The sequence below is a fragment of the Cetorhinus maximus genome, chromosome 9 (genome assembly GCF_964194155.1).
Source record: "Cetorhinus maximus chromosome 9, sCetMax3.hap1.1, whole genome shotgun sequence".
Lineage (NCBI taxonomy): Eukaryota > Metazoa > Chordata > Chondrichthyes > Lamniformes > Cetorhinidae > Cetorhinus > Cetorhinus maximus.
Genome location: NC_135887.1, coordinates 34631441 through 34654155, shown reverse-complemented (window position 1 = coordinate 34654155; position 22715 = coordinate 34631441). Strand labels below are relative to the sequence as shown.

At 42.4% G+C, this 22715-nt stretch overlaps 1 protein-coding gene across 1 annotated transcript in view; it reads right to left on the bottom strand.

Annotated features, from left to right (window-relative positions):
- Positions 1-9468: 9468 nt before the first annotated feature.
- The window catches only part of fkbp6 (FKBP prolyl isomerase 6), a 74224-nt gene continuing 60977 nt past the window's right edge, over positions 9469-22715 (bottom strand). The window contains exon 9 of the mRNA XM_078547837.1: positions 9469-10040. The gene's annotated coding sequence lies outside the window, so the exon portion shown is untranslated. The remainder of the gene's footprint in view (positions 10041-22715) is intronic.

Here is a 22715-nt window from a genome sequence, read left to right as displayed (position 1 = left end):
TTGATGATGAATGAATCCACGCTCTCACCTGGTCTTTTGCTTTCACTTGTTAAATTTTGCCCTATAATTTTTTTTTGAGAACACTGATATGTGAATCAAATGCTTGCAGGACTTCTTAAGAAGTTGAAGTCTCATTGACTCCCTACTTCAATATTACATCATTGGCAATAGCGCTGACTGCATAAAGTAATGCATTGACCAGATCCTTTTGGTTTTTTTTGTGCGAACCAGAAGTGGTTCTATATCTGGAAAACCTCTTTTTCCAGTCGTTCCAGTGCTGTGCCTGTTGCAAACCTTCAGTGCTTCAGAATAGTTCTGGGAGTGGTGGTGTGGATTCCATGCTTGTATCAAGCCCTGGAATGTTTGCTGCTTCACTGGTGTTACTAGTTGATTCTGATCTGTGCTGACTGCTGTCCGGACTCAGGTTCTGCATCTCAGCTTGCATCTGCTGCACCCGCAATTGTCCAACTTTTTGGTGAGTTTTGAATTTGTTCCTTTTGTTCATCTTTTAAAGATCTCTTGAATTGCCAGGTCTGTAGCTGCTTCTTCAAATTTTTTCTGGGTCTTTTATTCGCTGTCCACTGCTCCCATGTGCTTCTGATGTTAACCCTTTACTCTACATCTCCCCCCCACGTCTTTATCCCAATTAGATACATCCTCCTACAGTATCAGATTAGTGGGGATATAGTCTGGCCTTCCTTCCAGATAATATTTTCTGATTTGGAGACATTCTTCATCTCATTGCTGGGCTTGGTTTATTTCCTGCAATTTTTTTGCAGCAGCTGGTAAATGCTGAGTGATCAAAGAAGCATATGCTTCAGCCTCCTCTTTGAAGTCTAAATCCTCACTTGGAATGTTGGCTCTGTTTCTCTCTCCGCAAATGCTGCCAGAGCTGCTGAGTTTTTTCAACATTTTGTTTTTATTTCAGATCTCCAGCACCCGCAGTATTTTTCTTTTATCTAAATCTTCTTGATTGGTTCCTTCTGGTGATCTTTGACTGTGTCTGCCGTTGTTGATACTTCCCTTGCACATACTCTGTGATGGAGTCATATCTCATCCAGTCTGAACCGCTGGGTTTTGGGTGGCATCTCCACAATTTCTTTCATGTTCAAAAGGATGCCTAGTGACTTATGGTCTGTTTAGATTTTGAAATGCAAGCCCATAACATGATCTGAAAATCTTTCACATGCTTTTTTTTCTATTATGGCATATCATTGTTCTGTTTCTGTTAGTGACCTAGAGGCATAGCAGTCTTGGCTATGCTTGCTGTCTTTCTGCACTTGAAATAAAATTTCCCCCAGGCCAATGCATCTGTTGCGGCCGTGCCAAGATTTCAGAGATTAAAAGTTCTTTAATCCTTTTGAAAGCATTTTTCTGGTCCACATTCTAGCGCCACAGCTGACCCTGTCTCAACAGCTGTCTCAAGGGCTCACTGACCTCTGCTAAATTTGGTAGGACCTTGCCTACTTGGTTGACCATCCCGAGGAATCTTTAAAGCTCAGTTATGTTCTTGGGTTGTGGGAATTATCTGATTACTTTTGTTTTTTTTTGTGGATCAATTGTGATTCCAGTGGCTTGTACTATGTGTCCTAGAAACTTGATCATAGGTTTGACAAACTCACATTTTTCATTCCATGTTAGGCCTGCATCCTGCAAGACTCTCAGGACTGCACTAACTCTACGGTCATGCTCTTCTCTCATGGAGCCATGAAGAGGTATGTCACCCACATGGCATATTGCTCTTTCCAAACCTTCTAGAGTGAGAGGTGTTGTTCTCTGGAAAATTTCTGGAGCAGACGCTATCCCAAAGGGCAATCTATTAAAACAATAACGACTGAATGTCGTTATAAATGTGATCAGCAATCTGGATTCCTTGTCCACAGACAACTTTCAAAATCCACTATTCACATCCAGTTAGGTAAATAAAGTACTGCTGGCTAGCTTGGCAAGGCCCTCATCTACTGAGGGCATCGGGTGGTTCTCATGTTACACTGATTTGTTTAGTTGAGTTACATCCACGTAGATTCTTTGGCTTTGGGACTGTAACTATTCCTGAATACCATGTTGTCGGCATGGTGACCGGTGAGATAACCCCTTGCTATTGCATTTTTTCAATTTCACCATTGACTTTGTCCAAGAGACGGTGAGGGACTTAAGCTGCTTTGTGACAGGATTGCAGTCAGGGTCCTAGACAAAGCATTATCAGAGCTCTTACAAACAAGAAAGGATTTAACATTAATAAAAGCAAGGCAACCAGAAGTCAGGAAACAGAATGAGGCGGGTAAGGAGCGGTCCCGTGGAGATTGAGTGAGACCAGTTTGAGGACCATAAACAAAATGCCCACCAAAATGGGGAAAAAAACGTGCCAACCACCATTTTGAAATATCTTTGGTGTGGCAGGAGCAAACCACAGAAGTGAGAAGAATATCCAGCAGGGTGGGGGCAGAGTGCCACAACGGTGGAAAAATAGGTCACTTCAAAACGGTTTGTCGCTCAATAACACCGACAACCTAGAAAACCAGGGGGAAAATTTTAAAACAGCCACATGCAAGTAGACCTCGTAAACCATAGCTCCCATTGTCCCAGTTCTGGGCCTGTCGTGGGTCTTCTGTACCCTGAAATGGTTCTGGGAATGGTAATGTGGATTCCATGTTGAGCCCTGGAATTATTCCTGCTTCTGCGTTGCTGCTTTCTGCTTCAGGTCTCTGTTCACTGCTGCCTGGTCTCTGGCTCTGTGTTTTAGTTTGTACCTGCTGCTCCCACAATGTTCCAATGTCTTGATGAGTCTCAACTTTTCTTTTTGTCCTTCCTTTGAGGCTCTCTTTTATTGCCATCCACGTATCATCTGTTTCAGGTTCGCTGGGTCTTTTACTCGCCATGTTTTGTTGTGGGGGTGAGGACTAGACTGGGGTTTTGGGGATTGTCTATTCTCCCAAAGTATGCTGCTCGAGTCTGTAGTTTCTCAAAACCCTTACTCTTTATTTACAGCAAGCATTTACACATTTGGACCTCTACACAAGGTTGGAGCTTCTCCTCCTTCCAGATCTTTTACTTCTCAGTCGTGTGATCTGACATCATTATTGCATTAGCTTCATGTATGCTTCTGATGTTAACCCTTTACTCTACAAACACGACCATCCTTTTTGAGGAGTGTTGTAGAACACCCCCAGAATTGTTCAAGCAGCTAAGGCAAATATTCAGCAACCCAATGCCTCTCCCGACCACCTGACTCTCCTCAGCTTCAATCTGTGACATAAATGCGATGATCAAGCTATGCACAATGATGAGCTGTGCATTCACTTGCAGGATGTGCAACCAGGTGTTGTGGATCATCTGCATATTGAGGGAGTGGCAGCTCTCTCTATTCATATAGCTTTGTGGGTTCTGAAGGGGACTCTTCTGTATGACAGAAAGTCCATTATCTTCCTGAGCACTCTGGGGAAGTCAGTAGTTCTCTAGAAGCTCAATGATTTCAGCCATTGCTCCAAGCTGGACATCCCAAATCTGTTGAGTTCCCCAGTCCTCTGGAAGCAGGACCTGTACCTATCAAACGTGGGTTCAGTTACCAAGCAAGTCATAGAGTTGGCTGATGACCTCTGCAAAGTACAGCAGACACCTTCCTGAAATGTCAGTCAAAGCCTGTAAATTCTGTAGGCCAGATACTTGGGTCTGTGGTGTTTCATCCTCTGGGTTTCCTGTCTCTGTTTCTGTTCCTTTACCATATTTAATAATATTATAATGGTGGAGACAAAAGAGCCATTTTATTTCTCAAAAGGGCTGGAAAAGGTCTGCTGACATGCACAGGATGAGAATGGTTTCCTTGCTTCCAGTAGCAACCAATTTGTGCCTACGTCAGGTAACTGCAGGCACCTGCATGCTTGAAAATCAGGTCGTAATTTGAAGAAATCCTCTGGGCCAATTGCAGGAAACTCACAGATTAGGCTCTGTTAACTTGGGGCCGATCCATTATTATGGGCAGAGATGCATTGGAGTGAAAAAGTTGGCAATTCAAGCATAATGCAAACACACTCAAAATGTATGTAATCGTTTAGGCCATGTACCTATTTTGCACCCTGGATTTGCATCCTAGACACAGGAAACATACAGGAAATCCTAGGCCGAGACTTTTAACCTCCACTTTAATTGGCAGACAGAGATTCAGTGTAGAGTTTCATTCAAAAGGTGACATCTCAAAACATTAATCCAGACTGACAAGTCAGCGCAGAATATACTCCGATCTCTGGAGTAGGGCTTGAACCAACCACCTTGTGACTCAAAAGGAAGAACGCAGCCAACTAAACCACAGTTGGCATACTAAAAGGTACAGACGAGAAATCAGGTGGATAGTGTAAATACATTTTTTCCTCCCAAAGAAATGCAGCATTTAAAGCTTATCATTTTTTTTTTTAGCGTCCACCTTTAGATTGTTGACAGCTTCATAGAAATACTTGTCTCTCAGGGCTATAACCAGCTATGTTTGCCACAGTATGTGAACTGCAAACAATGAAATAATTCCTAATATTAGAATATATTGATACTGAAATAAACACTGATGGTACATTAATTAAAATACTGTAACAATGAAATAAACATTAGTATTACAGCAATAAATCCACTCGTGCTTATTTTATTAAAAAATTCAATAAAACAATGCTACAGAAAAAAAATTGAAACAATTTAAACGGTACATTCCCTCCAATTCTAACCTTTGTTTAAACTTCCATTTGATTCTGTAACTAAATTTTTTTTTTTTTACAAAACACAGCATAAAATCTTTACCAACCCCAGATTTTTCCATGTCACTGGTTCTATTGTGTGTTCTGGCTGATTAAGTTCTTCATTCTCAATCCAATGACTAAGATTGTAGCACACTCTGGATTATCCCATTTGAGAAGATAATTTAGCACCTGGGTACTGACCTGCTAACTTTCCTGGTCTGAATGGATTAGCTACAAATGCTAATTGTACTTACCCATTGAGACAACACACCCTTCATTTAATTCTCTCCTAATCACGTTCTACAGTTCCTTAACAACTCAAGCTAAGTCATTACCTTCCTTTGAGGCAGGTTTCTATCTTCATGGAGAGATATCAGATGTTGAGAAAATTGAACACTCTTCATTTCAGACACTAGGTCAATACAGTGTCAAATGCAGAGTAAAACTCCATGAAATCTTTCCCAACCATGAATCTTACCTGAACCTCACTTGATGATCCACAACAGCATAATTTCATTTCCAGGTCATTGATCAGCAACTTTTTGCTTCTGTCCCCTCTCTTCCAAGAGCATTGTCATACTATCAACTAACAACATCCTGGGGGTTACTAATGACCAGAAACTGAACTGGACCAGCCATATAATACTGTGGCTACAAGAGCAGGTCAGAGGCTAGGAATCCAGAGGCAACTCTCCACTTGCCTGAATGAGTGCAGCTCCAACAACAGAAGAAGTTTGACACCATCCAGGACAAAGCAGCCCGCTTGATTGGCATCCCATCCACAAACATTCACTCCTATCACCACCAATGCATAGTGGCAGTAGTGTGTACCATCTACAAGATACACTGCATGAAGTGCACCAAGGCTCCTTCGACAGCACCTTCCAAACTCACGGCTGCTACCATCTAGAAGGACAAGGGCAGCAGACACATGGGAACACCGCCACCTACAAGTTCCCCTCCAAGCCACTCACCATCCTGACTTGGAAATATATCGCCGTTCCTTCACTGTCACTGGGTCAAATTCCTGGAACTCCCTTCCTAACAGCACTGTGGATGAACCTACACCACATGGACTGCAGCGGTTCAAGACAGCTCACCACCACCTTCTCAAAGGCAATTAGGAATGGGCAATACATGCTGGCCCAGCCAGCGAAGCCCACATCCATAAATGAATTTTAAAAATACATTTACTTGGAAATCTCATCCATGTAGTTTTTCTTAAAGATATATATTAGAGGCAATCCAAGGAATTATCAACAAGCTAACTGGCCATGTTATGCAAAGCTCTTGGAGAGTCGTAGAGTTGGAGGAGGTTAGAGAAAGGAGTGGCAAATCTATAAAGGAATTTGAATATTAGACTCCATAGAGAAAGCAAGCACTGGAGAGCAAATGAACAACTTCATTTTGTATCTACAAGGAAGGTGCAGTTAAATCAGTAACAGAGTAAAGTTTTAAGTGTGGAGAAGAGGGGAAAAGAACTTCAAAAAGTAAAAAACGGCAGTCATCTCAACCAGGAAAATGCCGTACCGCTACCATCCAGAGGTGGGAGGAGAGAAATGGGTATGAATGAAGGCAAGCTGGGAAAAGCTTCCTTTATTTGACTAATGCCTCTAATAATGCAGTATTAAAAAAAAAAATTCTTTCGAGTTATCAACAGTCACAGATTGCAACTCTTCCGAGTACAATCACAGTTCTTGGTTTCCGGGAGTGGGACATGAACCCACAACCCTCTGATTCAAAGGCGAGGGTGCTATGAACTGAGCCACAGCTGACACCTCATAATGCAGTATTAAACCAAGCAGTCTCCACGCAGCTGCTAATGACCTATTGTACTGATTGATAACCTTGCTCAGTGAGTCAGTGGGCGATTGAACAGGATGCTGTGCAGTACAGGGTTTCTTCTGTGGTTGGAACTGAGGCACAAGGTTTGTGCAGAGTAGCAGGAGCTAAACCTGACCGAGTGCAAGATGCTGAAACTGGAATCATGGATGTACAGAGATTTACATAAGTCATTGCAAAAATAAAACAAATGTTAAGTATGAAGCAAGCAGTACAACTGGTGACCTAAATTGGTAGAAATTTCACAAGAGTTTGATTTGTAGTATACCAATGCTTGTAGTAGTGTTGTGTCTTTGTGTCACTCCTTTAGAACTCTCAGTTACCCAGATTTCCAGCTTAGCTAGGATAACCTGTCTAAATATCTTTCAGTAAATACAGCAGGAGATTACAGGTCTGGCAGAAGAAAAGCATTCTATTTCACAACTGATTTATTGAAGTCTCTTATACAAATTCCACTGACTCCTATTTAATACCTTTTATGTTCTACACTTGAAAGTCCTGTGAGAACTTAACATATTTTTCGCCTCTAACCCCTGCAGTCTCAAAACCATTTGGTTTCTCCCCCCCACCCCCCCTTTCTCCAGATGGCATGGTTGGCACCCCAGCCCCCATACCTTATTCAGCTGGTCAATCTCAACATTCGAATGCATATTGGTTGGCTGTTCAACTAGAGAAGGCATCAGTGTGCAACCCCACTCAAGACATTCACACCTTCTAACTTTCCAGACCTCTACTTTTCAGTGTTCCTTCTTGTTTTGAATTTTCTTGGGTATTCTTTCTACATTGAAGGTACTAGATAAATAAGTGTAGATCACAGAACAGAGCAGACAGGCAGTCAAGACGAGGAAAGCTACTCAATTGTTAGCTTCCTTCTCCATAATGGTAGAGGGCGGCGATTTGAGCAGGGTCTTAAGAACAGCAGTTCCTCTTTCTGGGAGCCCTACTGATCCAGCAGTGATGCCTATTCCTAGGGGAGAACCCATCTTATTGCAGAAGGTCCTCTTATTCCAGAAGGTCAGCAGTTTACTTGCTGACCAGCATCTGCTCTGGAACACTGCCTGCCTTCACACTCAAAAGGAAAGGTCCATGTTCTGTTGGTGCTTTGAAGTTATTAGGGGGTTGTTTCCACTTGGATCCTGAATAAGTTGCTTCCCCAAAACAACTGTTCGAGCAAGGCGAGTGTGGAAGGTGAAACAAAACAGCTGCAAATTTCAATTCCAATGTGACACTCAGCCAGCGCTGGCCCTCAAGGGCCATATGCTGTCAAAATAATCATGAAGTTAATGGTGCTGCTTCTTATTTATGTACAAATGCTATAGCAAATTCAGGCAATGGCAGATGCATGGTTAAATGTGAAAATCCAAAAGTTGCCATCCAAGTGGCACTGCTCTGCCGTTAACTTCATTGAAACACCATCTTGCTGTCTCATCACCATTGAATGATGCAAAGTTGCTGTATTTGCATGGTAGATATAACTTAAGTTTGCCACAGAAAGTCGTCATGTGATGGTAAGTATTAATTAAGTGTCAACCCCTCTGGCACAAAAAAAACTACAGGTCTGGAGTATCATCGCTTAAGGTTTTAATTGTTGTTGGAGATTATAAAATTTTTACCTTCAACGTTTTTAATTATTAAAACTTTGTTTCTTTTGCTCTGTCAATCCAATATTTATTTCCCTCTCTTTCTGTATCTTATTCAACATTGAATTCACCAAGACTAATTTACACTTCATTCTCCATCATTCCTCTTTCTCAATTTTTAAAATCTGAAACCTTGAGATACACAGTTGCTTACCCTGTTCACTCATGTACCAAATGCCTTGTTTCCCTCACTGCGCACTTATCAGTTCTCAGTTTAAGCAACTTGCCACATAAAGTAAAAAGCTAAGCATGCAAAGACAAGTCTAATTAATGGCAGATGTATGTTACAGTAAATTATGTCTCATTGTCGCTTTGATGTGAGGGGAAAACCTGGATGTTCAGGGAGTTGCATGCTATAGTGATGAAATTACCGTAGCTTTAACCATTTTTCTGGCACCAAAATTCCATCTGTGCTCAATAAACAATTGTGCCAGTGGCTTTTAGTGGAATGAAACTCTGAAGAGATCGGTTTTGTAGATTTTAAGGATTGCATTTGATAGACTGCTCAACCAGTGTTAGACTGAGAAGCAGCTCTGTCCAGGTCTCCCTAAATAGTTCTAGGAGACATCATTAGGTCCATTTTCTTTCCAGGCTTGTAAAAACTTGGAATTCAGCAGATATGGCCAAAGCTGTGACCCAACGAAGTGGAGCAGCAATGAGGGTGCAAGGAACAGATGCTAGGAAGAGATACTTTTGAAACGAGATGCTTTTCAATAAAATGGAAGTTAAAAATATACCAACAAAATAATTGAAGTCCACAGACAGAATACAGAACTGGCCAGGACAGGGGTCTCTCTAGTAACAAGAACAGAGCCAAGGAAATTGACAACGATAACACAATGAAAACACGCAGATAACATACTGGGCCCAGTGGAATGATGACTGCCATGCAGACGGAGCACTGTTATGGCAGGCTGTTATTATAGTTGGGAGGTAATCCCCGGCAGGATAAGTTTTAGACCAGGCCGAAGCCTTCCTTTTAATATGATGACTCTCCTCATGAAAAAGGATAATCTACTGAGCAAGACCTGTACTTTATATACGGTTATAAAATAGAATCAAAAGGAGAAAAATTAAATGGCTTGCTGGTAAACAGCAAGGCCAATGAGTTCCATTCTCATAACATGAGCCAATTCACAGGGACGGGCCATTATACAGACTCCAAGCTGTGCATATTTTACCCATTTAATTGGAGCTTTTCAAAGGCCAGACAGCTTTAAGTAACCAAACCATTTATTTAAATCAAAATTAAACAAAGCTCTCGGCAATGGAATATACAGAGAAAAGTGACTGCCAGTTTAGGTTGATTCATTTCTCCATTGTGTGACGAGTGCCTCTGTTCCAGTGTGGAATCTGATGTCTGCTGTACCACCATCAAGTACACAACATACACTCCTCAAATCTAAAGGTGTTCACCATTACAGTTTTATAAATCAAATCATATTAAAAGTGGTCATGCTTCCAGTTAGGAATGTTCAATACCATTCACTGCTACAAACAAGTAATTTTATCTTTAATTTTACTATTTGGTAATGAACCACCAATCTCAACAATTTCTGAAAGAAAACACGGGGTGAGTGAACGTGAAGAATCTGGTGTCAGCAGCTACATGGTTCATTATCGACTTTCATACATGGTTTCAGCCAGCTTTCAGCAAACAGAATTGGTCACACATAGAGGTGTTACCCAAAATGAGACGTCTAGAAAACAATTAACTTCAGTTTTGTGAAATATTTTAACATATTGAAATGTGTGCTTTACTTTAACATTTGTAGGATTTACATTTACTGTAATCGGGTCCCACTCCTTTATTGGATCACCCAGCAGATTGGTTGGAGTCCTACCAAGGAAAAAAGGGCAAATATCAGTAACTTTGTTAGAGAGAAAAAAAAAATCACAAATGTAATTCATGAATGCAAAATGAATACATTTTGGGAGTAATTTTAATCTAACTCTAAGTAGGAAGCTGACAGGGTCAGGTTGACCACCATTTTTACCTCTTCATTGAATTCAGCGAAGCACAAAATTGGGCAGGCGGTGAAACAAGAAACCAACCTCATTCTGACAGTTACTCACCAGGCAGATTAGGTTAAAATTAACCCTCCTGAATCACCACTGACCCCTCACATGGCTTTTTCTCACAATAAGATCCTGTTCACAGCTGAAGATGGTTTAAACAACTGGAACGTAGACTGATGAGTACTTCCCTACAACTAGGCCAGGCCTCGGAGGTATATCACATCTTCAAGATGTCGCAAAGTATTTCACACCCAATGAATTACTTTGAAATGCATTTGCTGTTACGATGTAGATGATCACAGCAGCCAGACCGACCCGCATTGACTGAAATGAGGTGATCTAGTTTTATTCAATATTGAGGCAGGAACATTGGTAGGACTCTGGGAGAATTCCATTCTCTCTGATTAATGTCACAGGGTTTTTTGCATTCACCTAAACAGGCAGTTGGATTCTCCATTTAACTCTCAGTAAGTTGCTAGAGTACCACCTCAGCACTACATCAGATTGTCAGTTCTCCAGTAAGACTTGAACCTAAAATCCTTCTGATTTGGGCAGAAGTGCTGCCAACTCATATACAAAGAGCAAACTGGGCACAAGCCTAAGGCAGTAAATATCTTGGGTAAAACTGGGTCGTGGATAAGGCATTAGCTGAAAGCAGCAGCAGATGCTAGGGGAATGCTGGCAAATTGAAGTGTCCCAGGGATCAATGAAGGATCCCTATGGTATAATCTAGAGAAGTAACCTAGGTATATAGATGTAATTAATTAAGCTCACAGATGATAAATAGCTGAAGTAAATACAACTTTGCATTTCTAAAGTTCCTGGTGACATGTCAAAACAGCTTGGAGCAAGGGGTAAAAAAAAAATCAGAGGAAGAGTGTACTTAAGTAAGAAGCAGAGAGCTGTGGATGTGGAAAAGAATCAAGAAAAGCAGAGAGCTTCAGTATGGCTATTACAAAAAGGGCTCAAGGAGTTTTTCGAAAGTAGGAGGGGAGGAACTGGGCTGGGAGGTCAGGAAGGCAGGAGCCGAACAAGTGGCCAACAGTACTAGCACAAAGGAAACCTGATGTTACAGCCGCCAAGGCCATGCGAGGTCTCGTGACAGGAGAAGATCACCAATTAAGGCATGTGTGCATCTGAAAGCAAAAGGAGAGATCTTCAATAGCGAAACAAATGGGACACAGATCTTGGAATAAGGGTGAGGGACTGCAGGACTTTGCAGAGCTTTGTTAACTTGAATGAGCTCCAATCAGCAGGGGAGGGAAAAACAATAAAGTCTAATGAAGCAGCCAAGGAACTGCAGGAGGATGACAACAAAAGTTTAATTGGATAGGAATGTGACAGATGAAATATACAGGTGATAAGTGTATGGTGTTGCACATTGGAAATTAAAAAAGAAGGAAAATTAATGATATGAATAACATCAAAGTAGCTGAAAGGGTGCTAAAGAACTTTAGGCTTGATGGTGGACTCAGCATTGACCACGTCCAGTGCCGCTATCAAACGGAGTGTTGAGCTATACGGCCAAGTCAGTCGAGTACAAGAACATTTTTTTTTTACTAACGAGCTGCTCTTGGAGTGCACATTTGCAGGAGTTTACACACACATCTGCCATGATTTTCCATTTTGTAAAATTTACGCTTGCAGTCTGAGGCTGTGGAGTGCTCTGATCAGGACATATCTCCAGTACTGTGTTCAGTCCTCGAGACATCTCTAACCCCTGGAAGGGCCACGAGGCTGAGCACTACTGTCAGAGAACAGAGTTACAAAGGTTAGAAAAACATTGGACTCTCCAATCTTGAACAAAGATGAATGAGGGGGGACCCCGGGAGGTATACAGATAGTAGGCGGAACAGAAGAAAATTCCTAAGCACTATTTCATGATAAATCGTGGTTGTAGTTCAACAGGCATAGGTAGAAACTGGGCGAAAAAAAACAAGAGCATTCAATGCCTGGAATAGGCTCTAGGTGGAAGTGGAAACTCTGGAATCATTCTAGAAGCAATAAGATACAATGATAGGCAGGCGGGAGGTTACAATAGAAGGTTGAGATAGTTGTGCTGGAGGACTTCTCCATCTAAGACAGATGCACAGCAAATGGCACCTGGCCCTGTAAAATGTCAATGTCCACCTTGTCCAGGGCCTGGTTTCCGCCAGAACCCACCCAGGTTTGCAAATGTCTCCCACAACTCTTCCAGCATATCCACCAAATTAACTACAAAACTTTAAAATGGGTTTGAAATTATACCGAGGTAGAGGGGCTTCTGTGTCACCAAATATGGAGATAGAAGAGCTACGCCTGGGATACATCATAAATACAGCAGATTTAAATACCCATTGATGAAAATGAGGGACAATATGTTCTCAGACCAGGGCAGTGTTACCTATAGCACCAGGTCCCAGAGCATCAATAGCACTAACAGGCTCTGCACCTACATATGATTAAACCTTAGCTGACACCGTATCTTCACATTGAGTGAGTGCCCTTGACATCAAGGCGGCAATTGGCAGATTGTGGCATCACAGAATCTCAGTGCAGAAGAGGTCCTTCGGCCCATCGAGTCTGCACCAACACATGACACATGAGAAACACCTGACCTACCTACCTAATCCCATTTACCAGCACTTGGCCCATAGCCTTGAATGTTATGACATGCCAAGTACTCATCCAGGTACTTTTTAAAGGATGTGAGGCAACCCGCCTCCACCACCCTCCCAGGCAGCGCATTCCAGGCCATCACCACCCTCTGGGTAAAAATGGTTTTCCTCACATCCCCCCTAAACCTCCTGCCCCTCACCTTGAACTTGTGTCCCCTTGTGACTGACCCTTCAACTAAGGGGAACAGCTGCTCCCTATCCACCCTGTCCATGCCCCTCAATCTTGTACACCTCAATCAGGTTGCCCCTCAGTCTTCTCTGCTCCAACGAAAACAACCCAAGTCTATCCAACCTCTCTTCATAACTTAAATGTTTCATGCATCAGGGAGCTCTAGCAAAACAGGAATCAATGGGAATCAGGGGGAAAACTCTCCACTGGTTGGAGTCATACCTAGCACAAAGCAAGATGGCTGTGGTTGTTGGAGGTCAGTGATCTCAGTTCCAGGACATCACTGCAGGAGTTCCTCCAGTTAGTCTCCTAGGCTCAACCATCTTCAGCTGCAGGCTTGGGCTGATAAGTGGCAAGTAATATTCACGCCACACAAGTGCCAGGCAATGACCATCTCCAACAAGAGAGAATCTAACCATCGCCTCTTGACGTTCAATGACATTACCGTCACTGAATCCCCCACTATCAACATCCTGGGGGTTACCATTAACCAGAATCAGAGCTGCACCAGCCATATAAATACTGTAGCTACAAGAGCAGGTCAGAAACTTGGAATTCTGCAGAGAGTAATTCACCTAACTCTCCAAAGCCTGTCCACCATCTACAAGGCACAAGTCAGGAGTGTGATGGAATGCTCTCCACTTACCTGGATGAGTGCAGCTCCAACAACACTCAAGAAGCTTGACACCATCCAGGACAAAGCAGCCCAATTGATTGGCACCTCATCTACCACCTTCAATATCCACTTCCTTCGCCACCAACGCACAGTAGCAGCGGTGTGCACCATCTACAAGGTGCACTGCAGAAAGTCACCAAGGCTCCTTCGATAGCACCTTCCAAACCAACGATCTCTACCACCTAGAAGGATAAGGGCAGCAGACGCATGGGAACACCACCACCTGCAAGTTCCCCTCCAAGCCACACACCATCCTGACTTGGAAATGTATCGCCGATCCTTCACTGTCACGGGTCAAAATCCTGGAACTTCCTTGCTAACAGCACTGTGCGTGTACCTAATCTACATGGACTGCAGTGGTTTAAGAAGGCAGCTCACCACCACCTTGTCAAGGGCAACTAGGGATAGGCAAGTCAGCACACTCACGTCCCATGAAAGAATAAAACAACTAAAATCACGCATTTAACAAAGCAGGTTCGAAAGCTTCACTTACACCAGATCTGTCATCTTAATATCAAATCTCTATCAGTGTGTCACCACAATGTAAGGAAAAACATACCCGCCATGAGTTCAACACGTTATCAGTTCAACACATTAATCGAAGGCTACAACCCCTGACTGTTCGGCACTAACCCCAACACTCAATAGTTGTTTCCAAATACTTGCCAAATGTTGCAAAATTTGTAGTTTGTCCGGGAAAATACTTCAAGCTCGATCACAGTGGATGGATCGCAGATGTTTACTCACTTGTGTGGAAATGTAATTGGTCATTTATCATTTACAAGGGCCTTATAAAAAACTGCCAGTCAGCCAGCAGTGTGCCAGACTTCAGGTTCCAGCTGTAAACATTCAAACCGTGTCAACTGCAAGACAGATTCCTAGGATATTTCTCCATGAAACAGAATCTGCTTCGGGACTCAACTTGATGGAGTGATAAACTGCTGCTTAAACTAAACAAGGTCAGAATTTACAGGCAATTTGTTTTTCTCCCCTCTGATGTGGGAAGATCACAGGCTCTCCAGTTTCCGGACTATAGTCACAGCACCCAGGCCAGTGTCCTCAGTGGAGATCACTCACTTGAGTCTCCACTGCAGTGAGTAACTGATACACTGATCGATGAATCCCAAGCAAAACTCACATATACACCAACATTATAATACAGACATGCCAACTTGAGAGTGCTGACAGATCAAGAGAATCAAACTCACACCGTCGCCTGCATAAGCTGTGCTACACGACTAAACTTCTCAAATATAAGATTCATCACTGCAAAATTAACTGAACAGTTTTTAAATTGTTTTTGCTCATTCATATCTCCCCAAACATTTTTTCTCTATTTCAACTTTCCTTTTCATTTGATTTCTAACCATTATATCTCATCCCATTCTTTTTTCTTCCTCCTTGAAACAAACTTAGTATCTAATGTTACAATGTCTCCCAATAAATCCCAAAGCATTTCATACCCAATGGACTATCTTGCAGTTTGGTCATTGAAATAGTGTAGGCAAACAAAACAGTTTTGTGCACAAGATCTCAAAACCCATTATCTGTCATCATGTTGGAACTTCTCTATAAATTCCACTTTCTCACCAGATCATCACATTCTTAGAGTCCCTTTGTGCCCCAAAATCTATCAATCTCAGTCCTGAATATACTCATTCAGCTGAGTATTCACTGCACTCTGGGTAGAGAATTCCAAAGATTTAAAGTCTCCTGAATGCGGAAATTTCTCCTTAGCTCAGTCCTAAATGGCTGACCCCTTATCCCGAGACTACGCCCCATGGTTCTAGACTCTCCAGCCAAGAAAACAGTCCCTCAGCATCTACCCCATCAGGTCAGCTAGGAATTTTATATGTTTCAATGAGATAACCTCTTTCTTCTAGACTCCAGAGAATTTAGGCTCATTCTACTCAATCTTGTTATGATCCTCGGCCAGGTCGTGGGGAGAGATCCAGTTGGGGACCAATAACGTTTTGTTGAAAGCCGATAAAGGTTGAGATTCAAACTCTGAAGAGTCAAGTCATACAGACTCGAAACGTTAACTCGGTTTCTCTCTCCACAGATGCTGCCAGACCTGCTGAGTTATTTGGAATAAAGCCACAAGATTCCATGGGTTTTGAACAAAAAACACCAAACTTTACTATACAAGTTCAGAAAGATAAAACAATTTGCAATATGTACCTTATACTCTTCTATTCAGGCAAGTATGAGGTACATGTGAATTAACAGAAACTGTGGTCAAACATACCACACCATACCACAAATGACAGATGCAACCAAGACAGAGTCCATGTATTTCTTAAGTACCCACCAAGTCAAACAATCTCGCTGAAAGTCTGCCTCATGAGGGATTCCCAGCTCACCTTCGAAGATCTCGTCTTGGAATTCTCTTCAAAAGTTGCTCTCCCACTCGGACGGCTTTAACAATGGCCCATTTCAAGGGTTTCAATCTCGCCTTCCAGATTTCCTTCTCCCTGCATTCCCAAGTGCACTCAACACTAGCTTACAAGCACACTTTTAGGTCTATGGCCGTGCCAAGCAGAACACCACTGCTCCAAAGGGGTACCTTTACTTCAACTGCCCTCTTTACTTAAAGTCTGCATCCTGCATCTCTTTCTTTAACTTAACTGGGACCTGATTCTGTCCCTTTTGTCTTTGCAACATTTGTTGGCTGGCATACTGCCCCAAGAAAAGCTGATCCTTAACTCTTGAACTGTTCTGGTGGCCTATCCAAACACTCCCAGTGGGTCCCACCTTGTTAGGAACCAACATAAAAGCATTGGAACATCCTGTACCTTAAATATAACAATCTTACAGACTGCTGATTTAGTACCCAGGAACACAAAGATCAATGATTTCAATGACAATCCCTCTCCATAAAACAACCTACTCATCACAGGAGTCAATCCAGTTAACTTTTGTTGTACCCTCTGAGGCAAGTAGATCCTTCTTTAGGAAAGGAGACCAAAACTCCACACATTACTTCAGGTGTGGTCTCACCAAAGCTCTGTATAATTGCAGCAAAACTTCCTTATTCTTGGCCTTTATTGTAAGTGAATTGTAGTACAATATACCATTTGCCTTCCTAATTGCCTACTAAAGCTGCATGTTAACTTTGTGATTCATATACAAGGACACTCAAGTCCCACTAAGTACCAACATTTACTAGTGTCTCACCTTTTAAAATATGTTTCACCATTCTTACTACCAAAGTGAATAATTTTACACTTCTCATTATGTAACACAGGAAAGGTAGCCAAACCATGGCCTACAAGGGAAATTAGATGCAAGGAAGAGGCATACAAATTGGCCAGAAAAAACAACAGACCTGAGGATTGGGAGCAGTTTAGAATTCAGCAAAGGAGGACCAAGGGATGATTAAGGAGGTGAAAATAGAGTACGAGTGTAAGCTTGCAGGGAACATAAAAACTGACTGTAAAAGTTTCTATAGGTATGTGAAGAGAAAAAGATTGGTGGAGACAAATGTAGGTCCCTTACAGTCAGAAACAGGGGAATTTATAATGGGGAACAAAGAAATGGCTGACCAACTAAATACATACTTTGGATCTGTCTTCACAAAGGAGGATGCTAATAACATACCAGAAATGTTGGGAACACAGGGTTTAGTGAGAGGGAGGAACTGAAAGAAATCAGTATTTGTAGGGAAATGATGCGGGGGAAATTGATGGGATTGAAGGCTGATAAATCCCCAGGGCCTGATAATCTACATCCCAGAGTACTTAAGGAAGTGACCCTAGAAATAGTGGATGCATTGGTGGTCATCTTCCGAGATTCTATAGACTCGAACAGTTCCTAGAGATTGGAGGGTAGCTAATGTAACCCCGCTATTTAAAAAGGGAGGTAGAGAGAAAACAGGGAATTATAGACCAGTCAGCCTGATGTCAGTAGTGGGGAAAATTCTAGAGTCCATTATAAAAGATTTAATAGCTGAGCACGTGGAAAACAGTGGCAGAATCGGACAGAGTCAGCATGGATTTATGAAAGGGAAATCGTGCTTGACAAATCTACTGAAATTTTGAGAGGATGTAACTAGTAGAGTTGATGAGGGGGAGCCAGTGGATGTGGTTTATTTGGACTATCAGAAGGCTTACGACAAAGTCCCACATAAGAGATTGGCGTGTAAAATTAAAGCGTACGGGATTGGGGTAGTGTATTGAGATGGATAGAAAACTGGTTGGCAGACAGGAAACAAAGAGTAGGAATAAACGGGTCTTTTTCCGAATGGCAGGCAGTGACTAGTGGGGTACCACAGGAATTGGTGCTGGGACCCCAGTTATTCATAATATATATTAATGATTTAGATGAGGGAATTAAATGTAATATCTCCAAATTTGCAGATGACACAAATCCGGGTGGGAGGGTGAGCTGTGAGGAGGACACAGAGATGCTTCAGTGTGAGTTGGACAAGCTGAGTGAGTGGGCAAATGCATGGCAGATGCAGTATAATGTGGATAAATGTGAGGTTATCCACTTTGGTAGCAAAAACAGGAAGGCAGATTATTAGCTGAATGGCTATAAATTGAGAGAGGGGAATGTACAACGAGACCTGGGTGTCCTTGTACACCAGTCGCTGAAGGTAAGCATGCAGGTGCAGCAGGTGGTAAAGAAGGCAAATGGTATGTTGGCCTTCATAGCCAGAGGATTCGAGTACAGGAGCAGGGATGTCTTGCTGCAATTGTACAGGGCCTTGGTGAGACCACACCTGGAATATTGTGTGCAGTTTTGGTCTCCTTATCTGAGGAAGGGTGTACTTGCTATAGAGGGAGAGCAGCGAAGGTTTACCCGACTGATTCCTGGGATGGCATGACTGACATATGAGGAGAGATTGAGTTGATTAGGATTATATTCGTTGGAGTTCAGAAGAAATGAGGGGGGGATCTCATAGAAACCTATAAAATTCTAACAGGACTAGACAGAGTAGATGCAGGAAGGACATTCCCAATGGTGGGGGAGTCCAGAACCAGGGGTCACAGTCTGAGGATATGGGGTACACCATTTAGGACTGAGATGAGGAGAAATTTCTTCACCCAGAGAGTGGTGAGCCTGTGGAATTAGTTACCACAGAAAGTTGTTGAGACCAAAACATTGTATGTTTTCAAGAAGGATAGATATAGCTCTTGGGGCGAAAGGGATCAAAAGGTATGGGGAGAAAGCGGGAGCAGGCTATTGAGTTGCATGATCAGCCATGATCATAATGAATGATGGAGAGGGCTCGAAGGGCCGAATGGCATACCCCTGCTCCTAGTTTCTATGTAACACATCATCTGAGCTTTGAGGCTACTGGAAGTATGAACCTAACAAAGGTCCTTAGAAAGTTTCCTACATCTATCAGAGTGCTGGTGTTAATAAGGTCTTCCAAAGTAGTGAGCTATGTACATGAAAACAGCGAATTACTTTGTGTTGTATACGTGAGTGAATGAGTCTCGTAATGAGGTATGTGGTTAAATAGGGAACTTAATAGACCCTTGTCTGAACTTCAGAAGTACTTCAAACACCATTAGGCACCTCCTAGGAAGCAGATAAGTTGGGGAGTCTTAAATTAAAATTAAAGGGCCATTTTACCAGTCATAACTTGTAGCAACATTAAGGCTTTAATTATACTTAATGAGGTGAGAAGATTATCTGAAGGAACTATTTTACAGAGATTCCGTCGTGTTATACTGGAAAGCTGACCCATGCTTTGGGTTTGCTACTGGCCTATTAGTGTCTCATTTGATCCTTCCAGGTGCTCGAAGCCTAGCTAACTGACAGCACAAGGCTATTTTTCATCGCCCAGTGCTGTAACTTCGCTGTGCTGTTCACCATGAGAGAACCCAATGTTGGTCCCATCAGGACACAATGTACCTAGTCATCTATATAAGGAAAGCTAATTTTCTTTGCAAGCCTACAAGGTGCTAGATTGAAAATAGATCCAAGTCAAATGAAACTGAGTTATAGACAAGAGTTTGGGAGACAAGTGGAGGATCTCCATCTAGCTATCACATAACACCATTCTGATAGGATCCTATGTATCTGTACCACCACTAGATCAAACAGAGCGCCACACTAGTTTCGGATCTATGGCAGCCGCTTAACCAAACCCCTTTGATCAAGGTTCATTCGCTTGACAACGTGAGTGTTGTTTTGTTGATTTGGTTGGTAAATGAAATGAAGTATTAGGTTCAGCTTTGGTGGCTGTCCCTTTAAATCCAGCCACACTACACAAGTTTGAAAGTCAGCTGCAGTTAAGTTCCTGGTCCTGCTTAAATCTATAGAAATGTTGCAAAGACAGTTTAAACTGGTCTTTGAACTGTAGGCTTGATGGAAGTCATCAACCTTCAACAAAATACACTGGGTCAATGATCGAGCAATGAAATGTATGACACCCAGTTATGACTGAATCCAGCTGTTATTCAAATTCACAATGGTTTTGGGAATACATATGTGATGAAAGGAGAGAAACTGCTTGGAGCTTTCAAGAGTTAGTTCAGCTTCTGCAGTGCAGAGAAAAAAGAAACTTGCATTTACATAGCACCGTTCATGACCAAAGGATCCCCAAAGAGCTTTACAGCCAATGGAGCACTTTTGAAGTGTAGTCACTGTCATAATATAGGAAATGGAACAGCCAATTTGCACACAGCGAACTCCCACAAACAGCAATGAGACAATAACCCAGACAATCTGTTTTTGTGATGTTGATTGAGGGATGCCAGGGATAATTCCCCTATTCTTCTTCGATATAGTGCTGTGGAATCTTTTATGTCCACCTGAAATGGCAGCCTCCATTTAACTTCTCATCTGAAAGTCAGAACCTCGAACAGTGCAGCACTCCCGCAGTACTTCAGTGGAGTTTCGGCTTTTTGTGTTAAAGTCCTGGGGTGAAACTTGAACCTGCAACCTCTGACTGGGGCAAGGATGTTTATACAAGAGTCAACTTGTGGATAGAGTGTCAAAAGGATGCCAAGTTAGTATTGGTATGGAGACTTTTTCTTGCTTCCAAGGAATTAGTGTAATTTTATATATATTAGATTGCTCTTATTCATTCACTTATTCACATTTTATTCCATAATGCATGGTTGTTTAATCCTATGACAAGATCTGATACTGCAACAGCCCACTGCTCAGAGATAGTCCACACCTCCTGAGCAGCGCAGGTTAATTCCAGTAGCTACAATACTTATTAGACGGATTTCTGTTCATAATTCTAGGCTCATTATCAAAAGTTTATCTACATATCGGGGCTAATGAAGATTCTCCCAGTCACTGGGAGGCGGGAATCAATGAGTGTAACCTAAATGTGAAATGTGAAAGCTGGAAAGTCTAAAGCAAAAGGGTGAAACTGTCCTAAAAAAGGTGACCTTTCGGCTGAACTGCAGGCTCTCATACCTCCACTCCCTTCTTGAAGAGTTAGTTCCATAATACTGGCAGTTTGTTGGTACCTTGGTCTAATCAGCACCACTCCTGTTCATGACAAGATAGATAAGTCTGCAGGAGTCAGCAGGTAACAATCTGGAGTAGGAATGTCTAAACACCCACACCTCCTGATTAGCCTCAGTTAAAACCAAGAGCACTGCTTTGTAATACACTTCGAAGGGGCGGGTGAATCAAATCAATTTTTTCCTTCTTTGGGAGGGGAGAATATGAAGGAAACATCTTAAGATGTTTTATCAATGACCTTCCCTCTGCCATAAGGCCAGGAGCAGGGCTATTCTTCGACTATCCCAGTGTTCAGCTCCATTTGCAACTCCTCTGATAATGAAGCAATCCATGCCAGCCGGCAACAGGAGCTAGGTAACATCCAGGCTTGAACTGACAAGTAGCAGGTGACATCTGTTTAATTGGACCAGCCATGTCATGAGTGCAATGGTATATTCTCCACTTGCCTGGATGAGTGCAACTCCAATTACACTCAAGATGCTCAACACCATCCAGGACAAAGCAGCCCACTTGATCAGCAACCCATCCACCACCTTAAACATTCACTTCCTCCACTACTGATGCACAACAGCAGCAGTGTGTACCATCTACAAGATGCAGGAACTCACCAAGACTCCTTAGTCAGCACCTTCCAAACCCATGACTGCTATTATCTAGAAGGACAAGGCAGTAGTTGCATGGGAACTCCAACACGTGCAACTTTCTCTCCAAGCCATTCACCATCCTGATTTGGAACCATGTCGCCGCTCCTTCACTCGCTGGGCCAAAGTCCTGGAACGTCCTTCCCAACAATTCTTGCGGGTGTGCCTACACCACATGGACTGCAGTAGTTCAAGGCAGCAGCTCACCACCACCTTCAAGGACAATTAGGGATGGGAAATAAATGCGACTCTCACATCCCATGAGTGAATAAAAAAAACTCTATAATCTCACCAGGTGTATCATTCTCCTGTGACCTCTGCCACTATTGTCTTCCTAGATGGCAATGTTATGGGAACCCTTAGAATTTGCTTACCATCCTAATTTGGAGATAAGTCACCATTGTCTCATCACTCAGTCAATTACCAACCTACCTAATACCATTCTGGGAGCACCAATGCCACAAAGACTGCCACAGTTCAAGCAGGTGGCTCATCACTTTCTCAGGGCAACTAGGGATGACAAACAAATACAACTTTCCCAGCATCAGCCACGCCTGGAGAACAATTAGCAAGAGAGCATGTGTTTATATAGTGCTTTTCATGACCTCAATATTCCAAAGTACTTCACAGATAATGAAGTACTTGTGAAGTCACAGTTGTAACAGAGAAACATGGCAGCCAAATAATACAGCAAGATCCCAGAAAGTGATTAGATAATGATCAGAAAGTTTTTTTAAAAAAAAGAAATTACATAAAAGTGATGATAACAGAGGGATAAATATTGGCCAAGACAACAGGGAGAACTTCCTCGCTCTTTTTCAAATAATGCCATCGGATCTTTTAACATCTACCTGGTTTATTGTCTCACCCAATGGCACACCAGAAATTGCAGCATTCCCTCAGTCTAGGCTGACAC